The sequence below is a fragment of the Budorcas taxicolor genome, chromosome X, assembly GCF_023091745.1.
Source record: "Budorcas taxicolor isolate Tak-1 chromosome X, Takin1.1, whole genome shotgun sequence".
NCBI lineage: Eukaryota > Metazoa > Chordata > Mammalia > Artiodactyla > Bovidae > Budorcas > Budorcas taxicolor.
Genome location: NC_068935.1, coordinates 38238259 through 38264362, shown reverse-complemented (window position 1 = coordinate 38264362; position 26104 = coordinate 38238259). Strand labels below are relative to the sequence as shown.

At 41.4% G+C, this 26104-nt stretch overlaps 1 long non-coding RNA gene and 1 pseudogene across 1 annotated transcript; both read left to right on the top strand.

The window, feature by feature from the left end:
- The first annotated feature begins 10478 nt into the window (after positions 1 to 10478).
- Positions 10479 to 11230, top strand: LOC128070519 (insulin-like growth factor-binding protein 3 receptor; annotated as a pseudogene).
- Positions 11231 to 13596: 2366 nt separating this feature from the next.
- On the top strand, positions 13597 to 25915 carry LOC128069796 (uncharacterized). The gene is made up of 3 exons (XR_008201575.1): positions 13597 to 13651; positions 25482 to 25586; positions 25780 to 25915. It is a non-coding gene; the product is annotated as an uncharacterized LOC128069796 (long non-coding RNA).
- The last annotated feature ends 189 nt before the right edge of the window (positions 25916 to 26104 follow it).

Genomic DNA, 26104 nt, shown 5'->3' with positions numbered 1-26104 from the left:
TGCAGATGATACCACCCTATGGCAGAAAGTGAAGAGGGACAAAAGGGCCTCTTGATGAAAGTGAAAGAGGAGAGTGAAACAGCTGGCTTGAAATTCAACGTTTTAAAAATGAAGATCATGGTATCTGGTCCCATCACTTTATGGTAAATAGATGGGGCAACAATAGAAACAGTGACATACTTCATTTTCTTGGGCTCCAAAACCACTGCAGATGGTGACTGCAGCCATGAAATGAAAAGACGCTTGCTCCTTGGAAGAAAAGCAATGACCAACCTAGATAGCATATTAAAAAGCAGAGACATTACTTTGCTGAGAAAGGTCCATCTAGTCAAAGCTATGGTTTTTCCAGTAGTCACATATGGAAGTGAGAGTTGGACAATAAAGAAAGCTGAGTGCCGAAGAATTGATGCTTTTGAACTGTGGTATTGGAGAAGACTCTTCAGAGTCCCTTGGACAACAAGGGGATCAAAGTAGTCACTCTAAAGGAAATCAATCTGGATTATTCATTGGAAGGACCACTGCAGAAGCTGAAGCTCCAATACTTTGGCCACCTGATGTGAAGAATTGACTCATTGGAAGAAACCCTGATTCTGGGAAAGATTGAAGGCAGGAGGAGAGGGGGACGATAGAGGATGAGATGGTTGGATGGCATCACCAACTCGATGGACATGAGTTTGAGCAAACTCCAGGAGTTGGTGATGGACACAGAAGCCTGGTGTGCTGCAGTCCAAGGGGTCGCAAAGAGTTGGACATGACTGAGGGACTGAACTGGAATAGGAACACAGAGGAGAGACTTCTGCACAGCTTAGGAAGGTAGGGTGTTGTGGGGTGGAGAAAGGGTTGGGCTGGGGAGTTAAGAATAGCTTTCAGAGAAAGTAAATCTCAGAGGGAAGTGGGAATTAGCCAGGCAAGGGGAGTGTGAATGAGCAGGGGGCATAAAGAAGGAAAACAGGGAGCACATTGGGCTTCCCTCATGGCTCAGCTGGTAAAGAATCTGCCTGCAATGTGGGAGACCTGGGTTTGATCCCTGGGTTGGGAAGATAGATCCCCTGGAGAAGGGAAAGGCTACCCACTTTCGTATTTTGGCCTCAAGAATTCCATGGACTATATAGTCCATGGGATGGCAAAGAGTCAGACACAACTGAGCAACTTTCACTTTCACTTTAAATCCTGAAGGTGAGAGAGAATAAGGCATATTCAGGAAATTGCAAGGAAACTAGTTCTCAGGGAATAGCTTTAGTCCTACTGGAAACCCCAGAATGCTCAGGAGAGAAATCAAGGCAGCATCCCAGCCTCAAATCTGATATAGCAATTCCTAGGCTTCTTAATACTGGACCTTACTTCTGTACCCTACTTGCTGTTGCAACTGTGGCTATTGATAATAATTCTTGGTTTGAGTCACACTCATTTAGGAATTGGACTTAAAAGTTGGCCTCATCATTAGCTACAGGAGCTCAGAATCACAAAGGGCAGGATGAGGGTGTGATGAGGCATGGGAAATAAGATAATGAAAAAGAAATGAGATGATACAGATGCACATTATGACCACGATAGTGGTCAGGAATTCAGATGAACTTGAGCAGGGTTTGGGAAATGATGGCCAGTGGACCAAACTCAGCCAGCTGCCTGTCTTTATAAAGAACGTTTTATTGGAACACTGCCATACTCATTCATCTACATATTTTCTGTGGCTGCTTTTATGCTAAAACTACAGAGTTCAGTAGCTGCAACAGACCATATGGCCTGCAGAGCCTGAAATATTTCCTACCTAGTCCTTTACAGAAAAAAAAAAAAATGCTGACCCTTGCTCCTAAATATGCTACGTGCTAAAAAAGAGGCATATGGAGAATGTTTAGTGGTGGCACAAAGAACAAAATGATTTAAAACATGCTAAGGATTTTCTGTTCCTAGTCTGTATCACCTGTGACACAGATTTCAAAGAATGGCAAGGGAATATTCTTCAACAGAGTGACTAAATGTGGTATATTCACACAAGAAAATACTACATTGTTAAAAAATAACTTATAGTTACATCCATAAATCACAGGAATGTTACACGAAAAGAAGCAAATCACATACATACAATTTGATACTTTTTTAAAAGCTCAAAAATAAGAAAACTCATGGATATATATATATAATGTGATAAAAATAAAATATGGAAAGGAAATAATAAACACAAAACTCATGATAGGGGATTGCCTTAGGGGAAGCAAGAGGGTGGAGAATCTAGGTAGATTCAAAAGCATTGGTAATGTTCTAGTAGGAACTTCTCAGGCTGTCTAGTGGTTGAGATTTCCACAATTACTGAGCCTGGTCTGGAGTCCCCAAGCCACAACTACTGAAACCCGAGGGCTCTAGAGCCTGTGCCCTGCAACAAGAGAAGCCACTGCGGTGAGAAGCCCATGCCCCTCAACTAGAGAGTAGCCCCAGTTCTCCGCAACTAGAGAAAACCCAGACTCAGCAACAAAGACCCAGCACAGCCAAAAGTAAATATTTATTTTTAAAAAAGTCCTGTTAAAAAAAAAAAAGCAGTGGTAGTGTTCTAGTTCTTAAGCTGATGATAGGTTCTTGGATGTTTGTTTTATTACACTCCATAAATTACATGTCACACATATTCTTTTGTATATATTAAAATTATATATAAAAAGTTTTAAAAAGTATAAAGACAGCAAGCGATGATCAGTTGAACGCTAGCATAGCAGTTTAGAGAATAAATACCTGGCAGAGATGACAAATGACAACTAGGACTGATCTTTTGAATATTTATGCATTACTTATGGATTCCCCAAAATTACTCCAGAGCTTGAGAAATCGCCCTCCAACCTTGTGGAAGAATAGACTTTCCCTAGTCCACAAGATGGGGACTTGGAATTGTTATTCTACAAATCTGCACTTAATTTGTCATATCAGGATGGTGCCATCTAGAAACCTACAGGTTAACTGAAAAAGGCAACAATGTGTACAAAGACATGGAAGTATGAGGAAAAGCATGGTGCATTTAAGCAAATGCAAGCATGATATGCTGTGCAACTGGCATGCAATAGGATGGTAGGAGATGAAGACAATCAGGTAGGGTTCAGATCATGGTGAACTTTGTACATCATGCTCCAGGATTTGGATTCAATCCATTAGGTCATGGGTAACCCACTGAAGGGCTTCAAGCAGGGAAGAGAGTAATACGATCAGTTGTACATTTAGAGATGTCCAAGTCTCAACAATCTTTGACTACAAAAAAAGGTGACACCTTCTTCCAATCCCCAAAGGTAACTTCAGTTTAACGGTTTTCTAATTAAATATCTTTTTCGATATATTTAGCTATTTACAGAGTTTTTGCTTTTTTAAAAAATAGATCACACTGTGTGAATTGTTCTGTGACTATTTCACTTAATATTATACATGGACATTTTTTGTGTCAGTACTCATAGAATTCACCTTACCATTTTTACGGGCAGCATAGTACATTCAGCCCTCTGTATCTGCCAGTTCACATTAGCATATGTGGAGTTCAGACTGTACTACAACATTTTACATGAGACTTACACAATTTTAACAAGAGACTTGAACATCTGGGGATTCCAGGGGTAGTGGGTGGCAGATGGGGGGGAGATGGGGGAATGGGGGTGGGGGAAGGAGGGGGGGTGCAGAGACAGGATTGTGGAACCAATCCCCAGTGGATACCAAGGCACAACTGTTTATGGATGTACATATTCCTGTCATTTAAGAAAAAAATTCTAATCATCACACTTCATTGTTTCTTTTTCCCCTTTCCTTACTTTTGCTGGACTGACTGAGTTTCCTTTTTCCTTTTTTTTTTTTTTTTTTTTTTAGCTATTAGTGGTTGGGAAGCTCTATGAACTATTTCTATTCTATTGATGCTTATCTTTCAGTTTTGTTTATTTATACAAATGACACACAAACATTTTGTAAATACAAAGAATAGAAGAATACAGGATAAAAAGTGGAAGTGTCTGTTCACTAAGTTTTGTGTATAGCTTTCCTCAGTATTTATGTATATATATATATTTATACAAATAGAAAGCTTTAGTGTTTTTTTTAAAATGGTATCATTACTATATGTATAGGTCTACAATTTGCTTTTTAAGCCTAATATACATTGGAGATCTTTTCATGACAGTACATGAAGGTCTATCTAATTCTTTTTAAGGGCTGCACACTATTTCATAATAAAAACATAACCACATTTTATGTAACCATTCCCCTATTTTGGAACATTTGGTTACTTCCAATTGTTGCTACAACAAACAATGAATATCTTGTAACATAGACCTTTGTGCCTGTGTAGAAGTATTTCTGAGGATATATTAGAAATAGAATTGGGTCAGGCAGAAGGTATATTTAAATTTTGATAGACAGCTATATTAGTGTTAAGGAACGTTATAGATACACACCCACCATCAGAATGACCACTGATTGTGCACACCATTAGCAACCTAAATATGATCAAACTTTATTGTAAAGTTTTTGTAAAATTACATGAGTTCATTCTCACTAAAACAACCACAACAAAGTAAAAGCAGAAATGCCCACTTGATCACCATCCCCTGCTCCCTCTGCTGCTGCTGCTAAGTCGCTTCAGTCGTGTCGGACTCTGTGCGACCCCATGGACTGCAGCCTACCAGGCTCCTCCATCCATGGGATTTTCTAGGCAAGAGTACTGGAGTGGCTTGCCATTGCCTTCTCCAGCTGATCCCTCTAGGGGAAACTAATTTCCGCCTTGCTATTAATTTTTTTATTAAAGGTTTCATTATATTTGATCTTCTCAGGAATAACTCGGTAATTGACTCAAACTTCCTAGACATATTCTTAACAATTATTTGGACTTAAAGTGTTACAAGTTCATTTACTCACCAGTAAATGCCTCACTTTTACTGCCTTCTGGGACAGCTCCATCGTCATTTCCATCCAGTGATCCAGGTGACTGTGACATCATCTATATTTGGGAGCTAGGTTAAAGAACAGAAAATTCGGTTTTACAGCTGCCCTCTCCCATATCTCTATGGCCTTATGGATTCAATGACTGGTTTCCCAACTAATTTTACCATATTTGTTTCCTATCTTCAAGAAAATCCTCACAATTTCCACCCACTAATCATACCCTTCCCTTGTGATTCCCTATGGCTATGGATCTATTCTTATTTCTCTCCTTTCATTGAGAGCTAGTTTGGGGGAGAAAAAACACATCTGTTCAAACATCTTGAACTGGAAGTCTGACCTAGCCCTTCAAATCTTACCTCAAATTACGATGGCTTCGTGAGAGCGGGAAGGTAGAAAAAAACACCTGTTTTTCCCTATGGCTTGAGCCCCCTATGGCTTGAGCCCCCGCTGGCTTGAATGCATAGGACTAGGCTCCCCTCCAACTGTCCCGCAACTATCTTGGGGGCTCTCCAAATTATGAGCTCACTTGTGATTTGAGCCAGGTCTCTAAAGATTCTATTGTGACCTCATCAGGGCTACCCACCTATGGGAGGCAGTTTTCTAACAGATACTCTCTTACATACTTTGCCTTTAATTCTCCATCCTGCACGTTAATAAAAGGTGTAACTCTATAATCTCCCTCTTCTAAAAGTTTGAGAGTAACGAACGAAAGGACAACATATAGAATAATTGAAAACTTGACTAAAAATGTGGCACCACTTAGGGTCTCTTGGCCGAAAAAGTAGGTCCATGTCAGTAAATTCAGACATGAAACCCTCCCCGCGTTACCCAGTCTCAAAGGAGCCACTTCACTCACCGTCCTAGGGGGATGTACAGGATTGGTTGTTATTTGTTATTTTATCTACTTCTATCTAAAAACCTCAGGGCTCACAAGGTCGCGCTAAGCTGCAAGTGCCCAACCTTCGAGTTAAGTCCTGCCTACCAAGGTTGGATTTCCCGTGGACTTATTGGGTTTCAAGGATAATTGACAACACATCTGACCTATCCCTTCAGAGGAAACCCCTCTTGCAGCCTAGTGAGCGCCAAAAAAGGAACAACTCAAAAGATCTACTGTCGATGGATATGTTTGTTTCCCAAAGTCTGAGTTATTCACTCTTACAATAATACCTATGGGACATCAGCAGGTCAACCAAAGTTGTTCCGTTTCAAGACCAGTGCACTTCCTGAACTAACACTAATGAGTGGGAAAGTTCTGACTCCCCTCAGGGTCTCCTTGCACACCATCCCAGTGGAAAGGGAGGGGCTCCTCACGTGGTCTCCACTGAGCGCTGGGGTGGAAAAAATGAGATGGCAGCCTCGAGGTAGCCTGCCCAGGGTGGCATGGCTGAGGGGTGGGCGCAGGTTTTCCATGGCGTTTGGCTAGAGTACATCAGATTTCTAAAATGTTCTGTCTTGCTAGGTTGCTCCTTTCCTGATCCTTTGTCTAGGGACAGCTAAATTTGGGGAGGAAGCAACAGTTAGAACTGGACATGGAACAACAGACTGGTTCCAAATAGGAAAAAGGAGTACTCAATGCTGTATATTGTCACCCTGCTTATTTGACTTATATGCAGAGTACATCATGAGAAATGCTGGGCTGGAAGAAGCACAAGCTGGAATCAAGATTGCTGGGAGAAACATCAATAACCTCAGATATGCAGATGACATCACCCTTATGGCAGAAAGTGAAGAGGAACTAAAAAGCTTCTTGATGAAGTGAAAGAGGAGAGTGAAAAAGTTGGCTTAAAGCTCAACATTCAGAAAACGAAGATCATGGCATCTGGTCCCATCACTTCATGGGAAATAGATGGGGAAACAGTGTCAGACTTTATTTTGGGGGGGCTCCAAAATCACTGCAGATGGTGACTGCAGCCATGAAATTAAAAGACGCTTACTCCTTGGAAGAAATGTTATGACCAACCTAGATAGCATATTCAAAAGCAGAGACATTATTTTGCCAACAAAGGTCTGTCTAGTCAAGGCTATGGTTTTTTCCTGTGGTCATGTATGGATGTGAGAGTTGGACTGTGAAGAAAGCTGAGTACTGAAGAACTGATGCGTTTGAACTGTGGTGTTGGAGAAGACTCTTGAGAGTCCCTTGGACTGCAAGGAGATCCAACCAGTCCATTCTGAAGGAGATCAGCCCTGGGATTTCTTTGGAAGGAATGATGCTAAAGCTGAAACTCCAGTACTTTGGCCACCTCATGCGAAGAGTTGACTCACTGGAGAAGACTCTGATGCTGGGAGAGATTGGGGGCAGGAGGAGAAGGGGACGACAGAGGATGAGATGGCTGGATGGCATCGCTGACTCGATGGACGCGAGTCTGAGTGAACTCTGGGAGTTGGTGATGGAGAGGGAGGCCTGGCGTGCTGTGATTCATGGGGTCGCAAAGAGTCGGACACGACTGAGCAACTGAACTGAACTGAACTGAACTGACTATTTGTCTTGCTGGTTGATGTTTCACACATACCTTTTCCACTATTGTGAATGGGATACTTCTTTTTCCTATTTCTATTTCCAGTACTGTTAGAATAAAATAAAGCTATTGGAATATAATAATAGAATGTTAATTGTACAATCTACCTGGGGAGTATATTGGTGTTCATTGTGAAATTCTTTACACTTTTCTATGTGTTTAAAGGGTTTCCCAGGTGATGCTAATGGTAAAGAACCCTCCTGCTAATGCAGGAAACATAAAAGACTTGATTTCTATCCTTGGGGTGGGAAGATCCCCTGGAGGAGGAAATGGCAACCCACTTCAGTATTCTTGCCTGGAGAATTCCGTGGACAGAGGAGCTTCGTGGGCTACAGCCTATGAGGTCACAAAAGAGTCAGATGCAGCTGAGCACACATGCACATACCATACAATTTACACCTTCAAGGTATAAAATTCAATGATTTTAGCGAATTCCAGATACATGTAACCATCACTAGTCAGTTTCAGAACATTTCTGAAACCTGTGAAAGACACCTCATACCCTTAAGGTATTGTCCCCTCTTGCTCTGCATCCTGTGGGTGGGAAGATTCCCTGAAGAAGGAAATGGCAACCCAATCTAGTGTCCTTGCCTGGAAAATCCCATGAGGAGCCTGGCAGTCTATAGTCCATGGCGTCACAAAGAGTCAGACATGACTTATAGACTAAACAACAACAACCCAAAGGAGTGCCTTTTTCTAATCAGCTCACCGAACGGGGGCACTTTTTTGTGTACAGTTTTTCTGCTCTGAGATCATGCCTGCTATTTGTCACCTTGGCGTTCTCAGAAGCACTGACATGCAGATAACTGGATTTCTCAATCTTAATGCACCCTTATTAGAAATCTTGACTAATCAGAAGCCAGAACTGGAAGAGGCCTTTTCCCCTTGTCTCTCAGAGTGAGCCCTATTATTGCCTCAGTCAAATTGACAGAAGAAAATGACTGTTCAAATTAGATCAAGATGGCGGCCTAAGTGCTTGTAGCTTTGTCTCCATCCTCTCTTCTCCAAATCTCTTAAAACATCAGAATAGCAAAAAGACCAAGACTGGTATAATTAAAGCAAACTGTACCATCAGCAGTTCAGAAACTGTGAAGATCCCTTGAGGGTAGAAATTGAATATGATCATAATGATAAAAGAGAAGGAGGAGTCCAGTTCAAAACCTGCAAGGGAAAATTACTGGATTAAATCCAGAGAAAATAAAATTTTAGAATGAATAAATGCAAAGAGGAAGAGAGGCTCTCCTGTCAATTAAAGAATTGAATTCAGGAAAGAAGGATCAGTTGGGCCCCCTTGTGATCAGTCCTACACCCCCTTCCCCAACCCATTCCAAGGTTAAAGCCTAAAATTTCACACTAAAGAAAGTGAGCTATTTGCTTCCAAAAATTTGCTAGTGTGAATACAGCATCCTAGGAAAACAAAACAAAACAAAACAGCAGACCTTGATGTAATCTGGACTTCCACAAAATATATGGAAAAACAAAAAGAGAGAAGCAACTTTGGATAGGAGAGAAATACACTAAAGTTCTCCACTGCCAGAGTAAAACTGTTTTGGCAATTTGCAGGGAGTAAGGAGAATGGCCCTTTCTGACTCCGGCAGAAGCACTTACCTTAAGGGGGAGCCTGACAGTTCAACACACACAACCCACTTATACAAAGACCTTCTGCTAAGGAGAGGGGACAGAGACACACAACTGCAGAGGGAACCCAGGCAACCTATTTTTGCTAATCAATTTGTCTCTTATTCACTAATATGCACAGACAACAAAAGATTACCAGAAATAGTTGCAGAAAGCCTACAACATAAAAAGAAGAACCAAGGCTTTCGATAGAAAAAAATCCAGAAAGTTCTAAAAAGCAAAACATGAATTTGCAGAGAGGGCAACTATATACATAGCATTTACATTGTATTTACAACTATTTAGATAGCATTGATATGTATTAGGTATTATCAGTAACCCAGAGATGATTTAAAGTATCATGGGAATTTTAATAATAACTCTAAATGGTATATAACCTTTAAAAATATGAATCACTGTATTGTATACCTGTAACAGATAATACTGTAAATCAACCATCCTTCAGTTTTTTAAGTTTATTGATTTTGTTTTGATTTTTATTTGTTTTTTATATTCTGCACATGAGTACAAATCATACAGTATTTGTCTTTCTCTCATTTAACTTGTTCCACTTAGCATAAAAACCTCAAGGTTCATTCATGTTGTTGTAAAATGGCAAGATTTCTCTTTTATGGCTGAGTATATTCCATTGCACAGAGAAGGCAATGACTCCCCACTCCAGTACTCTTGCCTGGAAAATCCCATGGACAGAGGAGCCTGGTGGGCTGCAGTCCTTGGGATCGCGAAGTTGGACACGACTGAGCAACTTCACTTTCACTTTTCACTCTCATGCATTGGAGAAGGAAATGGCAACCCACTCCAGTGTTCTTGCCTGGAGAATCCCAGGGACAGAAGAGCCTGGTAGGCTGCCATCTCTGGGGTCGCACAGAGTCAGACACGACTGAAGCAACTTAGCAGCAGCAGCAGCAGCATATTCCATTGCAACAGTATAAATGAACAAATCAAACCAAAACAAAGACATAGACACAGAAAATAGACTAGTGGTTACCAGAGGAAGGTGGGGAGGATGAAATGGGGATCAACTGTAAGGTTATGGATGGAAACTAAATTTTTGGTAGTGAGCATGTTGTAGGATATACAGAAGTAGAAATATAATATGCATATGAAGCTTATTTAATATTATAAATCAACATTACCTCAATAAAAATAAATAAATACACTCCAAAATATAATAATAAAGTACAGGGAAGGATGTGCATAGGTTATATGCAAATATCATGCCATTTTATGTGAGAGTTGAGCATCTGAGGATTGGCATCCACTGCGGTCCTGGAACCAGTCCTCTGTGGATCCCGTGGGATGACTGTAAATAGAATGACTGGGAGGCCGGGTGGGGCGACCGGGTGGGAGCACGGACCCCTTCCCCTCGAGACTCCACATGTGACATCTCAGGGGCGCTGGCCTTGGCCCGGCTGCTAGCGCAGGCTCTTCCCAGAAGCTCAGATCCCTCTGTTCTCCATGGGCATTGGCCAGGCAGGGCACTACCTGCATCTCTGCCTGACCTACCACCCACCTCTGGTCTGTGCCACTTTGATCCTGCTGCTCCTTGGCCTTTCTGGCCTGGGTCTTGGTGGCTTCCTCCTCACCCACAGAACTGACTGCATAGCCCTGACATCTCCCAGGACTGGGTCTCCTTATTAAGATCTTTTGGCTAGCTGACCCTGTGCCCCGTGAATGGGACAGTCACAGGGAAGGGGCGTGGGTCTCATGTCATGGGCTTACTGGCCACCTTGAAATTCGGAGATGGTCCAGACAGGAACAAGAGCCAGACATTCCAAGCCCAGGTCCAGGGTAGTCAGATGGGATTGAAAGGATCTTTTGCAAGAAAGCTGGTCCTTGTTACGGCCAGGGTGATCACAAAAAGGACCCCAGGAACCTGCCTGTATTTTAGTGCTACTCCAGAAATCCTGCCCTCCAGCCAGCCACTGATACCCTGCTCAGAAGAGGGAGCAGGAAATGCCATCCTGAGTCCTAGAATGGCTGAGGAGTGTGTCAGTGTCTGGAGCCACGAAGGTCTTGTGCTCATCAAGTTGCTCACCTCGGAGAAGCTGATTCTGCGTGGCTCTCGGCTGCTGGTTTTGGGCTTCTTCCTGATTCTGTTCTGTGGCCTCTGCTGTCTCACTGCAGCATGCTTCCATCCATGCCGGGAGTCTCACTGGTCTAGAACCCGGCTCTGAGGGCTCTGGCCTAGTTCCTGTCTCGCTCTCAGGTGTGGATCAACTTCTTGGGCTTTGATTCTGAGTTGGAAGAGATGTTACCAAAAGTGGAGAGCTGGAATGTGGGAGGAAATAAAAGGCTTTTTTGCTCAATAAATAAATAAATAAATAAATAGAACGACTGGCCCTGAGTGGGGAAGGATGAGGAGTGAAGTAATACAAGGAACAAAGCTCCAATTTGCAGATTCTAATTTTCTTATATATTCAGAACACATTGTAGGCATATTCAGAACCTTTATGAATTACTCAGGTAAGTATTATAGCAAGTGAAAGTGTTAGTTACTGAGTCGTCTCTGACACTTTGCAACCCCATGGACTGTAGCCCACCAGGCCCCTCTGTCCATGGGATTCTCCTGGCAAGAATACTGGAGTGGGTTGCCATTCCCTTCTCCAGGGACTCTTCCCTACCCAGGGATTGAACTTGGGTCTCCTGCACTGAAGGCAGATTCTTTACTGTCTGAGCCAACACAGAAGCCCAGTTACAGCGAAATGAAATAAATGAATCTGAAGAAGAGGATGATGTGAAATAGAAATAGCGGTGAGCAAAGAAACAGTAAGAAAACAACAAAAAAAAGTTAAATGGAATGGGATGAGGGTAGACAGTTGTAAGTTGTATGTTTGGTACCAGGCAATCCAATCTTCCTTTGTATCTTATATATAAAGTAGGATGTGATGGTTAGGGGAAGGGTGGCAAAAATTTGAGAAACATGGAGAAGGTTTGAAATAGTTCAGAATAACTTAACAAGACATAAGTACTGGGGTAGCTGGGCAGACTTTCAGACATATTTGAAGTGAGGTATTTCTCCAAGAAATCACCAGATCATGTGAATAAGTAAGGATATAGAGAAGCTCATACCACTACTTAAAAAGGCTGAGTGTATGTATATACATATATATGAGATTTAGTTCAGTTCAGTTCAGTCGCTCAGTCGTGTTGGACTCTTCGCGACCCCATGAACTGCAGCACACCAGGCCTCCCTGTCCATCACCAACTCCCGGAGTTCACCCAAACCCATGTCCATTGAGTCAGTGATGCCATCTAACCATCTTATCCTCTGTCGTTCCCTTCTCCTCCTGCTCTCAATCTTTCCCAGCATCAGGGTCTTTTCAAATGAGTCAGCTCTTCACATCAGGTGGCCAAAGTATTGGAGTTTCAGCTTCAACATCAGTCCTTCCAATGAATATTCAGGACTGATTTCCTTTAGGGTGGACTGGTTGGATCTCCTTGCAGTCCAAGGGACTCTCAAGAGTCATCTCCAACGCCACAGCTCAAAAGCATCAATTCTTTGGCGCTCAGCTTTCTTCACTGTCCAACTCTCACATCCATACGTGACCACTGGAAAAACCATAGCCTTGACAAATGGACCTTTGTTGGCAAAGTAATGTCTCTGCTTTTCAGTATGCTGTCTAGGTTGGTCATACCTTTCCTTCCAAGGAGCAAGCGTCTTTTAATTTCATGGCTGCAGTCACCATCTGCAGTGATTTTGGAGCTCAGAAAAATAAAGTCTGACACTGTTTCCACTGTTTCTCCATCTATTTGCCATGAAGTGATGGGATCAGATGTCATGACCTTCATTTTCTGAATGTTGAGCTTTAAGCCAACTTTTTCACTTTCCTCTTTCACTTTCATCAAGAGGCTCTTTAGTTCTTCTTCACTTTCTGCCATAAGGGTGGTGTTATCTGCATATCTGAGGTTATTGATATTTCTCCCGGCAATCTTGATTCCAGCCTGTGCTTCATCCAGCCCAACATTTCTCATGATGTACTCTGCATATAAGTTAAATAGGCAGGGTGACAGTATACAGCCTTGACGTGCTCCTTTCCCTATTTGGAACCAGTCTGTTTGTTGTTCCATGTCCAGTTCTAACTGTTGCTTCCTGACCTGAATACAGATTTCTCAAGAGGCAGGTCAGGTGGTATGATATTCCCATCTCTTTCAGAATTTTCTACAATATATGAGATTACCTTGTACAAATATAGAATGCATTTATTTTTGCAGATACCCATTAGAAGATTTTCAGAAATAACTCATTTATCAGTCTGCAAAAATTCAGAAATCATAGGAATAACATTCTCTGATCACAATACAATAACATTAGAAATTAAAAACAGAAAAAGGGCCCCCTGAAATAACACACTTTAGAATTCTTTTCTGGTTCAAGTCCCTTAGATAACAGCTTTCTCCAGATAGAATTTATAGGCCATAAAATTCACCCTTTTAAAGCAGACAATTCAATGGTTTTAGTGTATTTACAGAGTTGTGCAACCATTGTCACATTCTAATTTTAGAACACGGTCACCACCCCATAAAGAGATCCTGTCCCTTTCCTCAGCTGCCTCTAAAGTGACTGGTCCTTCTGAGGAAGCTAAGGCCGTGTTGAGGTGAGGCCCTGACTTCATCCAGCCACTAGGACCATTTCAGGCAGCCCCTGCTTAGCATTCACCTGCAGCATGGCCTCTGAGCTCACCTGCATCTGCTTGGCCTTCGTCCTGCACAACAGTGAAGTGACAGTCCCGGAGGATAAGATCAATGCCCTCATTAAAGCAGCCGGTGTAAATGTTGAGCCTTTCTGCCCAGGCTTGTTTGCAAAGGCTTTGGCCAATGTCAACATCTGACGCCTCATCTGCAATGTGGGGGCTGGTGGACCTGCCGTGGCAGGAGGCCTTGTCCCCTCCCCCACTGTTGCCCCAGCTGAGGAGAAAAAAGTAGAAGCAAAGAAAGAAGAATCTGAAGAGTCTGTTGATGACACGAGCTTTGGCTTTTTTGACTAAATCTATTTGGTAACATGTTTAATAAAAAACTGAGCTCTTTGCTGCAGGAAAAAAGGAGACTCCTATATGCATTAGCTGACACATCCTAGTCCCACCTTTCCCCATACCCTGGCAACCACTGATCTACTTTCTGTCTCTATGTACTTGCCTATTCTGGACATTTCATATAATGGAGCTATGTAATATGTGGCTTTTGTGATTGGCTTCTCTTACTTAGCCTAATATTTTCAAAGCTTATCCATGTAGTAGCATGTCTCAGAATTCTTCCTTTCTATGGCTGAACCATATTCCATTGTATGGGTAAGTCAGATTTGTTTATTTCACCAGCTGAAGGATATTTGGGTTGTTTCTACTTTTTAACTATTATGAATAATGTTGCTATGAACATTCATGTACAAGCTTTTGTGTCAGGCTATGTTTTCATTTCTTGGGTAGATGCCTAGGAGTGGAATTGCTGGACCATTTGGTAACTCCATAGTTAACATTGGGCTTCCATGGTGGCTCAGATGATAAAGAATTTACCTTAAGTGCAGGAGACCCAGGTTTGATCCCTGGGTGGGGAAGATCCCCTGCAGAAGAGAATGGCAACCCACTCCAGTGTTCTTCCTTGGAGAATGCCATGGACAGAGGAGCCTGGCAGGCTATGGTCCATGGGGTCATTAAGAGTTGGACACGACTAAGGAACTAACACTTTAACTAATTAACATTACATGGAACAGCTAAATTGTTTTCCAAAGTTGTACTATTTTGTCTTCCCACAGTGATGTGTGAGGGTGCCAGTGTCTCCATATCCTTGCCAAAACATGATATTTTTTGTATTTTTAATTATAGCCATCCTGATAGAGTATTTTCTAAATATTTAACAAACTCTTTTAGTACAGTTTCAGATTGACAGAAAAGACATAAGAATATTACAGAGAGCTCATATATACCCTGTATCCAGTTTTTTCTATTGTTAATATTACTGTGGTACATTTATCACAACTAATTAACTAATGTTGTTCACTTGCTCAGTCGTGTCTGACACTTTGCAACCCCATGGACTGCAGCACACCAGGCTTCCCTGTCCTTCACCATCTCCTGGAGTTTGCTCAAACTCATGTCCATTGAGTCGGTGATGCCATCCAATAATGAGCCAATATTGATACACTATTATTAACTATATGTCCATATTTTTTTTCAGATTTCCTTGGTTTCTACCAAAATGCCCCCTCTTCTCTTTCAGGACCCCCACCCAAAATCCACATTAGCTTCAGTGATCATATCACTTACGGCTGTTCTTGGCTGTGACCATTTCTTAGACCTTCCTTGTTTTTGATGACCTTGACAGTTCTAAGGAGTCTGGTCAGATATTTTGTAGAATATCCTTCAGTTTGTGTTTGTCTAATGCATTCTCCATAATTATACATCACAGCAAGGGTACATGTTCTCAACATGACTTATCATTGATAAGTGAACCTTGAGTGCCTGGCTGAGGCAGTGTTTGGCTTGTTTTTCTATTGCAACATTCCTCTTTTTCTCTTTTTCCAAACTCCACTCTTTACAAGGGAGTTATTATGCACATCTTACACTTAAGGAGTGGGCAGTTATGCTCCCCTGGCTTGAGAAAGTATCTACATAAATTATTTAGAATTCTTCTGTACAGGAGATTTATCTACTCTCCTTTTATTTATTTATTTGATCATTTGTTAATATCAGTATGGATTTGTTAATATTTATTCTATACTTTGAATTATAATCCAATGATATTTAATTTGTTACTCAAATTGTTTCAAATTTGGCCATTGAAAGCTCTTTCAGTTGGCTCCTATATCCCTTTGACATACGTCTATAATTGCAGGGTTTTTTTTGTTTATCTGCTTGTTCAGTTTTATATAATTTAAAAAAATTTATGGTGCTCCTGCTCCTGGCTCATTTTATATTTTCCCTGCCCCAGTCTTAGAGTCAGCCATTTCTCCATGGAGCCCTGGCTCCTTCTATTAGAGAACAGAGAAAATTTGGTGCTATCTACTAAATTAAATATCCACTTAAGCCTCAACTTTACTATTCTACTAGGTATGTAGCTCAAAGAAATATTGGCATTTGCTTGAAAGGGATATATGCAGGCAATTTTTGTGTGTAAGCATTTCAAGTGTGATATTCTGTGTATGAGCAATTCACTTAAATATTTATTGCATGCTGATTATGAGTTCAGCACCAATCTAGACCTTGGTAATAAAGCAGGGATTCTTGGCGTTTACCATTTAGTGGGGGAAACAATCAACAAAAAGATAGATGAGTAATATCAAGCAGTCCTGTAAGTCAGGGTACCAGCAGAAAAGAGAGGTACATTTTAAATGAAGGATTGATAAGGATTTAATCATTAAAATCTACTGCAGGGCACAGAGCAGGGTGGAAAGGGGGAAAGTGGATACAGATAGGCAAAGCAAGAATATTCAGGGAAGGGGTGATAGTACTATGGGGAAAGGTAAAGAAGAGTAAAAGAGAGAGGCACTCTTAGATAGTGTTAGGATGAGGTGGCCTTTGAATAATGGCATGAGTGAAGGGAGGGAGAGAGACAAGTAGATATCTAAGAAAAGTCATTCTAGGCAGAGGGCAAAAGCGGCAAGACCCTGAAGTGTTATTCACACAATGAAATATTATACATCAATCAAAATGAATGAACTATAGTAATATGCAAAGATACACAGATGAATCTTAGAAAAGTAAATAATAACGAAGAAAAATTAGGTTCTGAAAGAGTACAGCATACAACCTAATAACCTTTCTATAAAATTAAAATAAATTACAATAAATAATATACTTTAAGAGGGGCTTCCCTGGAGGTCCAATGGTTAAGTTTGTACACTTTCAACACAGAGGACACGGGTTCAGTCCCTGGTGGGGGAACTAAGATTCCACATGCTGTACCATGCCACCAAAAAGTTTACATATATATATATATATAAATATATATAATATAAAAATAAATATAAATACTTATATATATAAAGTATATATATATATATATATATACTTTAAGAAAGACTCATCCACATATGTACGCATATACACACATATGTATGTTTTATATATATATATATATATATATATATATCATATATGTGTGTAAATATATGTGTGGGCTTCCCTGGCTCAGTGGTAAAGAATACGCCTGAAATGCAGAAGATGCAGGTTCGATCCCTGGGTAGGGAAGATCTCCTGAAGAAGGGAATGGCAACCCACTCCAGTATTCTTGTCTGGAGAATCCCATGGACAGGGGAGCCTTGCAGGCTACAGTCCATGGGGTTGCAAAGAGTCAGACAGCACTTAGTGACTAAACAACAACAACATGTATGTATAAAGTAAAACTGTATTAAATAGAGCACCACAAAATGATGAACACAAGATTCAAGATGATGATCCTTTGCCAGGGGCTGAGGGGAGGCAGACAAATGAGATTGGGGGCCATATAGTCAGATTTAGTTATTAAGTTCATGGATGCTTGTTACATTTTTAAAAACAACTAACTAAAAGTTAATATGCTTGGATTAATAAGAGAATGTGACATCAATCAAAGATTATGATTAATTTAATTATATTCATCCAAGGCCCAATGGAAAAAAAATAAGACTCTGAGAAGCAAGAGACCATACTTGGCATACTTGTGAAGTAGCAAAAAAGCCAGTGTGGCTGACGCAGAGGGAGGGAAAGGGAGAGTAATAGTAGATGGAGGGGTGGAGGAGACTGAACTGCGTAGGGCCTTCAGGGCAGGAGGACCTTGGATCTTGTTATACCTGAGATGGGAAGCCATTGGAGGTTTTGAGCAAGGGAGTCAGAGGATCTGACTTATGTTTTAAAAGGTTCATCCTACTTACTGTGTAAAAAATAGATTGTAAGGGAGCAGGCATAAGAAATGAAAGCAAAAAGGCAAAAACAAGTAAGAGACAAGTTTGATAATCAAGGTGACAGATGATAGTGATTTTGACTAAAGTCATACTGTTGGAAGTATGTGAGAAGTGATCAGATTTTGGATATATTTTGAAAGTAAAAATATTTGATAGAGATAGTATTTTGTGATGGACTAAGTGAAGGATGTGTGAGAAAGAGAGGGCTTCATGGATATTTGACACAAGAAAATCTGTGGATAGAACTCCCATTTATTGAGATGAGGATGACTGCATGCTGGGGAGGGGGTTAAATTAAGAATTCTATTTTGGATATGAATTGTTTTCCAATGTCTGTTATTCAAGTGGAGATATTAACTTCGGATAGTCTGAAGTTTAGAGGAGATTTCCAGACTGGAGATTTAAAATTGGACATAAAAGGTATACAGATGGTATTTATAGGTATGAAACTGGCTTTTAGTGTAACCAAGGGAAAAAAACATGGACAAGAGAGTCACAGACTGAGTCCTGGAGCAATCCAACAAGAAAACGCTGAAGAGAGGAGGAGAATTAACACCCAAAAAGATGTCCATTTCATTATAAGGGACTGGAATGCAAAAGTAGGAAGTCAAGAAACACCTGGAGTAACAGGCAAATTTGGCCTTGGAATATGGAATGAAGCAGGGCAAAGGCTAATCGAGTTTTGCCAAGAGAACACACTGGTCATAGCAAACACCCTCTTCCAACAACACAAGAGAAGACTCCACACATGGACATCACCAGATGGTCAACACCGAAATCAGATTGATTATATTATTTGTAGCCAAAGATGGAGACGCTCTATACAGTCAGCAAAAACAAGACCGGGAGCTGACTGTGGCTCAGATCATGAACTCCTTATTGCCAAATTCAGACTTAAATTGAAGAAAGTAGGGAAAACTGCTAGACCATTCAGGTATGACCTAAATCAAATGCCTTATGATTATACAGTGGAAGTGAGAAATAGATTTAAGGGATTAGATCTGATAGAAAGAGTGCCTGATGAACTATGGATAGAGGTTCATGACATTGTACAGGAGACAGAAAGCAAGACCATCCCCAAGAAAAAGATGTGCAAAAAGGCAAAATGGCTGTCTGGGGAGGCCTTACAAATAGCTGTGAAAAGAAGAGAAGCAAAAGCAAAGGAGAAAAGGAAAGATCTACTCATTTGAATGCAGAGTTCCAAAGAATAGCAAGGAGAGATAAGAAAGCCTTCCTCAGGGATCAATGCAAAGAAATAGAGGAAAATAATAGAATGGGAAAGACTAGAGATCTCTTCAAGAAATTTAGAGATACCAAGGGAACATTTCATGCAAAGATGGGAAAAAAAAAGGACAGAAATGGTCTGGACCTAAGAGAAGCAGAAGATATTAAAAAGAGGTGGCAAGAATACACAGAAGAACTGTACAAAAAAGATCTTCAGGACCCAGATAATCATGATGGTGTGATTACTCACCTAGAGCCAGACATCCTGGAATGTGAAGTCACGTGGGCCTTAGGAAGCATCATTATAAACAAAGCTAGTGGAGGTGATGAAATTTTAGTTGAGCTATTTCAAATCCTCAAAGATGATGCTGTGAAAGTGCTGCACTCAGTATGCCAGCAAATTTGGAAAACTCAGCAGTGGCCATAGGACTGGAAAAGGACAGTTTTCATTCCAGTCCCTAAAAAAGGCAATGCCAAAGAATGCTCAAACTACTGCACAACTGCACCCATCTCACACGCTAGTAAAGTAATGCTCAAAATTCTCCAAGCCAGGTTTCAACAGTACGTGTACCATGTACTTCCAGATGCTCAAGCTGGTTTTAGAAAAGGCAGAGGAACCAGAGATCAAATTGCCTACATCCGCTGGATCATCAAAAAAGCAAGAGAGTTCCAGAAAAACATCTACTTCTGCTTTATTGACTATGGCAAAGCCTTTGACTGTGTAATAAACTGGAAAATTCTGAAAGAGATGGGAATACCAGACCACCTGACCTGCCTCTTGAGAAACCTATATGCAGGTCAGGAACCAACAGTTAGAACTGGGCATGGAACAACAGACTGGTTCCAAATAGGAGAAAGAGTGCGTCAAGGCTGTATACTGTCACCCTGCTTATTTAACTTATATGCAGAGTACATCATGAGAAACGCTGGGCTGGAAGAAGCACAAGCTGGAATCAAGATTGCCAGGAGAAATATCAATAACCTCAGATATGCAGATGACACCACCCTTATGGCAGAAAGTGAAGAAGAACTAAAGAGCCTCTTGATGAAAGTAAAAGAGGAGAGTGAAAAAGTTGGCTTAAAGCTCAACATTCAGAAAACAAAGATCATGGTATCTGGTCCCATCGTTTCATGGTAAATAGATAGAGAAACAGTGGAAACAGTGACAGACTTTATTTTTTGGGGCTCCAAAATCACTGCAGATGGTGATTGCAGCCATGAAATTAAAAGACGCTTACTCCTTGGAAGAAACGTTATGACCAACCTAGATAGCATATTCAAAAGCAGAGACATTACTTTGCCGACTAAGGTCCATCTAGTCAAGGCTATGGTTTTTCCTGTGGTCATGTATGGATGTGAGAGTTGGACTGTGAAGAAGGCTGAGCGCCGAAGAATTGAAGCTTTTGAACTGTGGTGTTGGAGAAGACTCTTGAGAGTCCCTTGGACTGCAAGGAGATCCAACCAGTCCATCCTAAAGGAAATCAGTCCTGAATGTTCATTGTAAGGACTGATGCTGAAGCTGAAACTCCAATACTTTGGCCACCTGATTCGAAGAGCTGACTCATTTGAAAAGACTCTGAGGCTGGGAAAGATTGAAGGCAGGAGGAGAAGGGGACAACAGAGGATGATGGCTGGATGGCATCACCAACTCAATGGAGATGAGTTTGTGTGAACTCCGGGAGTTGGTGATGGACAGGGAGGCCTGGTGTGCTGCAGTTCATGGGGTCGCAAAGAGTCAGACAGGACTGAGTGACTGAACTGAGCCATTGTGGAATAAATAGAATCAGTAGAGGGTTGTGTTAAGGAAGTTAAGTTATCAAATTGTTTCAAAAAGCGGATCATAGTCAACTCAAATACTACTGAGAGTTTGAGCAAAATCAGAACTGGGAACGATTTGTGGTTTTGGCAAGATAGGGGTCATTGGTAACCTTGATCAATGAGAGCTGTTTCAGTGGCATAGTGGTGACAAAAGCCTGACTGGAGCAGGCTCAGAAAAGAATAGAAGGAGATGAATTAGAGATGGTAAGTAGAGGCAACTGAATCAAAGATTGTTGCTATAATGAGGAAGAGTGAAATTTCATGGTAGCCAGAGTGTTATTTCATTTGCTCATTCAATGAGTATTTATTGAATGTCTACCATGTGCCAAGAACTTGGATATAACAGTGAACAAAAAAACAGACAAATCCTTGTCTTCATGGAGCTTACAATTTAGCAGAGAAGCATAATAAATAATAATGTAATAAATTTTATAGTATGTTAGAAAGTGAGACATGCTATAGAAAAATTGAACTAAGGAAAGGGATGGGGGGTGATTAGATGACATTTTTAAATGGAAATATTAGGGAAATATTTACTGAGAAGTTAACATTTGAGCCAAGGTCTGAAGGAAGTGAGGATTATATGGCGATCTGAGGTAGAATTTTCCAGGTAGACCAGATGGCTCAGTGGTAAAGAATCCGCCTGCCATGCAGGGGACACAGGAGATGCGAGTTTGATCCCTGGGTTGGGATAATCCCCTGGAGGAGGAAATGAGGAACTGGGTGGGCTACAGTTCATAGGGTTGCATAGAGTCAGACATGACAGAGCATGCATGCAGACACAGACAGCTTCCAGGTAGAAGGACCAACCAGTGAGAAGACCTAATGTGAGCAAACAGTGCAAAAACCCTAGGATGTGGTGTGTTGGAAAATAGCATGGTGGTCAGTGTAATTGGGGTAGATTAAGAGAAGGAGACGAAGAGTAGTAGAAAATGAAATGAACCAGGATCTTCAATGAACGAATGAGCGTGTGTGTGTGCTCAGTTGCTTCAGTCGTGTCTGACTCTTTACGACCCTATGGACTCTAGCCTGCCAGGCTACCCTGTCCATGGGGATTCTCCAGGTAAAAATATTGGAGTGGGCTGCCACACCCTCCTCCAGGGGAACTTCTGACCCAGGGATTGAACCTTCATCTCCTGCATTGCAAGCGGATTTTTTACGGCTGAAGCACAGGAGAAGCCCTCAACGAACCATGAGTAGAGGACAACACAGAGGAAGTCGAGGTGTAACCAGATGGTCTGAAGCTTAGAGGAAGGAGAATCAGGGTTGTGTTGTGTGTTTTGCCTGAGGGTGAAGGAGGAATTGTCTGGAAGTTGTAATGTGGCTGGAAGAGGATGCCAGGTCACCTCCTGACTCCCCAATACATGTAGTGTCTTGATGTGAATCACTTTCACTGGAAAGGGCTGAAAAGGAATTTCCAAACTCAGGGGAAAGCCAGGAATATCAGTGGACACTTAGGGATGAGTTGGAGGATGGGTAGGAGAGTTTGTTAATCTTGGGATGGTGTTCCAGGGAGGTGTCAGAAGCACCTGGAAGTTAAGGTAGAAATGAGAGTTCAGGTGGCAGGAGGAGAATCACAGGAATGTAGGAATGAAGTTAGAGAAGCAGAATAACAACAACACAAATAATTTAACAACGCTTTGCATGGATTCTCTCATTTAATCCTCATAACAGCCTCAGAAAGTAGAGCCTTTATTTTGCAGCTGAGAAGAGAGGCATAAGAGTTTCAGTGACTTACCCAAGATCACATAGCAAATAGACTGAACTGGGTGCTTACATATTGAAAGTGAAAGTGAAAGTTGCTCAGTCGTGTCCAACTCTTTGCAAACCCATGGATTATACACAGTCCATGGAATTTTCCAGGCTAGAATACTGGAGTGGGTAGCCTTTCCCTTCTCCAGCGGATCTTCCCAACCCAGGAATCAAACTGGAATCTCCTGCAGTGCAGGCGGATTCTTTACCAACTGAGCTATCAGGGAAGCCCCTTGGACAATGACAAAAGAGATAAGGGATGTGAGTGAGGCACAGTGGGTTTGGCTTACCATAAATTTGGCAAGATGATTAGTTCTGACAGTTCTGATAAACAGAGGTCTTTCAGCTCTCCCCAGATTTCACTGTATTTGGGACTGGAGGTAGGAGAGGCTGTTTTGTTGGTGTTCCTTATATTGTTCCATATGGAAAGATCCAGGCAGTGGCTGGGCCAGTGTATTTTCTCACTTGTGGTCTGCAGAGTGATTGATAGGTGGGGGTAGTGGTGTGATTCTTAGGTATGTCTTGATCTTGTGGGGGATATAAAGCCAGGCTGCAGGGGGCTCTAAAGTATAAGGCTGAGGGGCAGTCTGTGGGAAAAGTGACCTTAAGGGAAGACTTCACAGGCTCCAGATTCTGAGATGAGAGATCCAGTAGGGGTCTGGAAGTGGCCCAATTCTTTCTTGCATTGAAAGCACCTACCCCAGTGTTCAAAGCTATGGCCCACCTCCTAAAGAAATCGTTTTTTACTGGACACTGTGAAGGGTTTCTTGGTGGCTCAGCTGGTAAAGAATCCGCCTGCAATGCGGGAGACCTGGTTTGATCCCTGGGTTGGGAAGATCCCATGGAGAAGGGATAGGCTACTCACTCCAGTATTCTGGCCTGGAAAATTTCATGGACTGTATAGACCATGGGGTCGCAAAGAGTCGGACACGACTGAGCAATTTGCACTCACTGAAGGGTTTTGGTGCCTTGCTTGTTGCTTGAGGAAGTTAATGAAGAAGAAAAGGAGGCCTTTCTGTAAGCTTCCTTGGGCAGCATTTTTGAGCCTCATGTCAAGATGACCCTACAAAATTCTTTCAAAATTCTAAGACGGCAAATACAATCATGCAATGTTTAAAGCTTATTATAGCTAGGTTACTTGTTTTAGTAAAATGTATGCTAGAGTTGGGTTTTCTGTGTCCTGTGCTGCATATACATTGAGGTCTCTTATAAAATAAACTGCACAGAACATTTCTGCATCAAATACAGTAGAGACAGCATATATGTCTAAAACATCAAGGTCCTTTACAAATATTGTGTGAATAAATGAAGTTCATTGTTTCGGTTTTTGAAGAGGTTTATTTTGAGATATTTCTTCTTTTATGACACGCTGTTTGTAGTAGCAGTGATTTATTTTGAAGATGAGTTCTGTCAGGAGTAAACCCCCAATTGTAGTCTTGGAAAAACAGAAGCCACTTTACAATGATCCTCTGAACAACGCAAAACCAGAAACACACTGCAGTGAAAAGTGGACCCTGCTTATGTATCTGTGTAGGTGGGTTATGAATAAAGGTGTTCATGGATGCATACAGAACTAAATACTTCCCTCATTAATACTAATGACCTAACTTGGCATTTGTTATATTAATACTTCAGATTCGGTCTCTGTGATTACCAGAGTATATGAAAGTGGATTAAAATATGTATGCACATATAGCTATATGTCTATTCCATGCATGTGGGATTTGTTATAATTTAGAGTATGTATAATTTCTTTTTCTTTTTTTACTTTCTGGCTGCTGCTGGCGGGCGGCAAGCAGGATCTTAGTTCCCTAACCAGAAATCGGACCCGCAACCCCCTGCAGTGGAAATGCTGAATCTTAACAGCTGGACCACCAGGGGAAGTCCCCTAGAGTATGTATAATTTTTATAGAATTAAACATTGGCTATTATTTCTAGCACTGCAAATACTCAGCATAATACTTTTTAATAAGTCTAAAATTAGTTCCTGGCTGTCCAGTGGTTAAGACTCTGAACTTCAAGGCAGGGGCACGGGTTCCACCAATGGTTCAGGAACAGCTGTGCAGGAGCCAAAAAGTAAAATTAAAAAAAGAAATTAAGAAGTTCAAGAAATTAGGAATTCATCAAGGTGTTACTAGTTTGTGCTGTGTGCTAAGTCACTTCAGTCCTGTCCGACTCTGTGTGACCCCATGGACTGTAGCCCGCCAGCTTCTCTGTCCATGGGATTCCCCAGGCAAGTATACTGGAGTGGTTTGCCATGCCCTCCTCCAGGGGATCTTCCCTACCCATGGTTGGAACTGGTGTCTTTTATGTCTAATCTGCATTAGCAGGCGGGTTCTTTACCACTGACACCACCTGGGAAGTTTTTAGTTTGGGAGTTCATCAAGTTAAAATGTATTTACTAGTGGAATGCATTATTATTACTATGGTGTTACCATGTTAAGATTGGATACAAAATATCTGTTTTCTCCCACCTCAAACTGCTTAATAATAACTGTTTATGGCTGTTATGATGTATTAGCTGTTCCATGGCAGGCTTCTAGGATGATGTGAGAGTTGCCAGTAATATTCTCCTGCTTGGTAAGAAGTCTTAGCAGTATAGCCCTAACCACAGCTGGGGGTCTGGGCTTCAGTTTTGCATGCTCCTAAACAAAATTTTCAATGTTAGAGAGTCGACTAATGCTGGGAAAGCAGATTAATGCTAAAGACATTTACAAGAAACTGAGGTAAAAACCGAATGACAATTTATTAATTTACAGTTGTTCATGCGGATGTGATTTGAAAACAGAGTTCCTTCTGGGCAGAGCTTCATGGGAAGCTAAACTATAATTAGAAGATTGTTGCTACCATAGAATCAAGGCAAGGTGAGTTGTTAGTTGTACAATTCAAACACATAATGCTATTTGCTGTGATTGCTCCAAGCGTCCATCTCCCCAGCAGAGTATTTGCTCCTGGAAGAGACTGCTATATTTATTTTACAGATCAATGCACCCTACCCCACCGCCTGGGTAGTGCTTATTCAGGTTTTGTATTTTTCTATGCTTTCTCTTGGAGAAGAAAATGGCAACCCACTCCGGTATTCTTGCTTGAAGAATTCCGTGGAAGAGAAGCCCGGAGGGCTACAGTCCATGGGGTCGCAGAGTCGACACAGCTGAGTGGCTAACGCACGCATGCTTTCTCTGCTGATCAAAACCCTTGATTTGCTCTCCTTTTTAAAATTACAGGTAAAACGTGTTTATCTGTTATCTCTTCAATCAGATTAGTCTAGTATTGATCGCCTAGAGGCCATTCTACCATTCAAGGGAGGTACCTCTTTAGGTTTATAGCTCAACTCATATGAAGGTGAGGCAGGGGACAGTAACCTCATGAATAATTCTTTGGG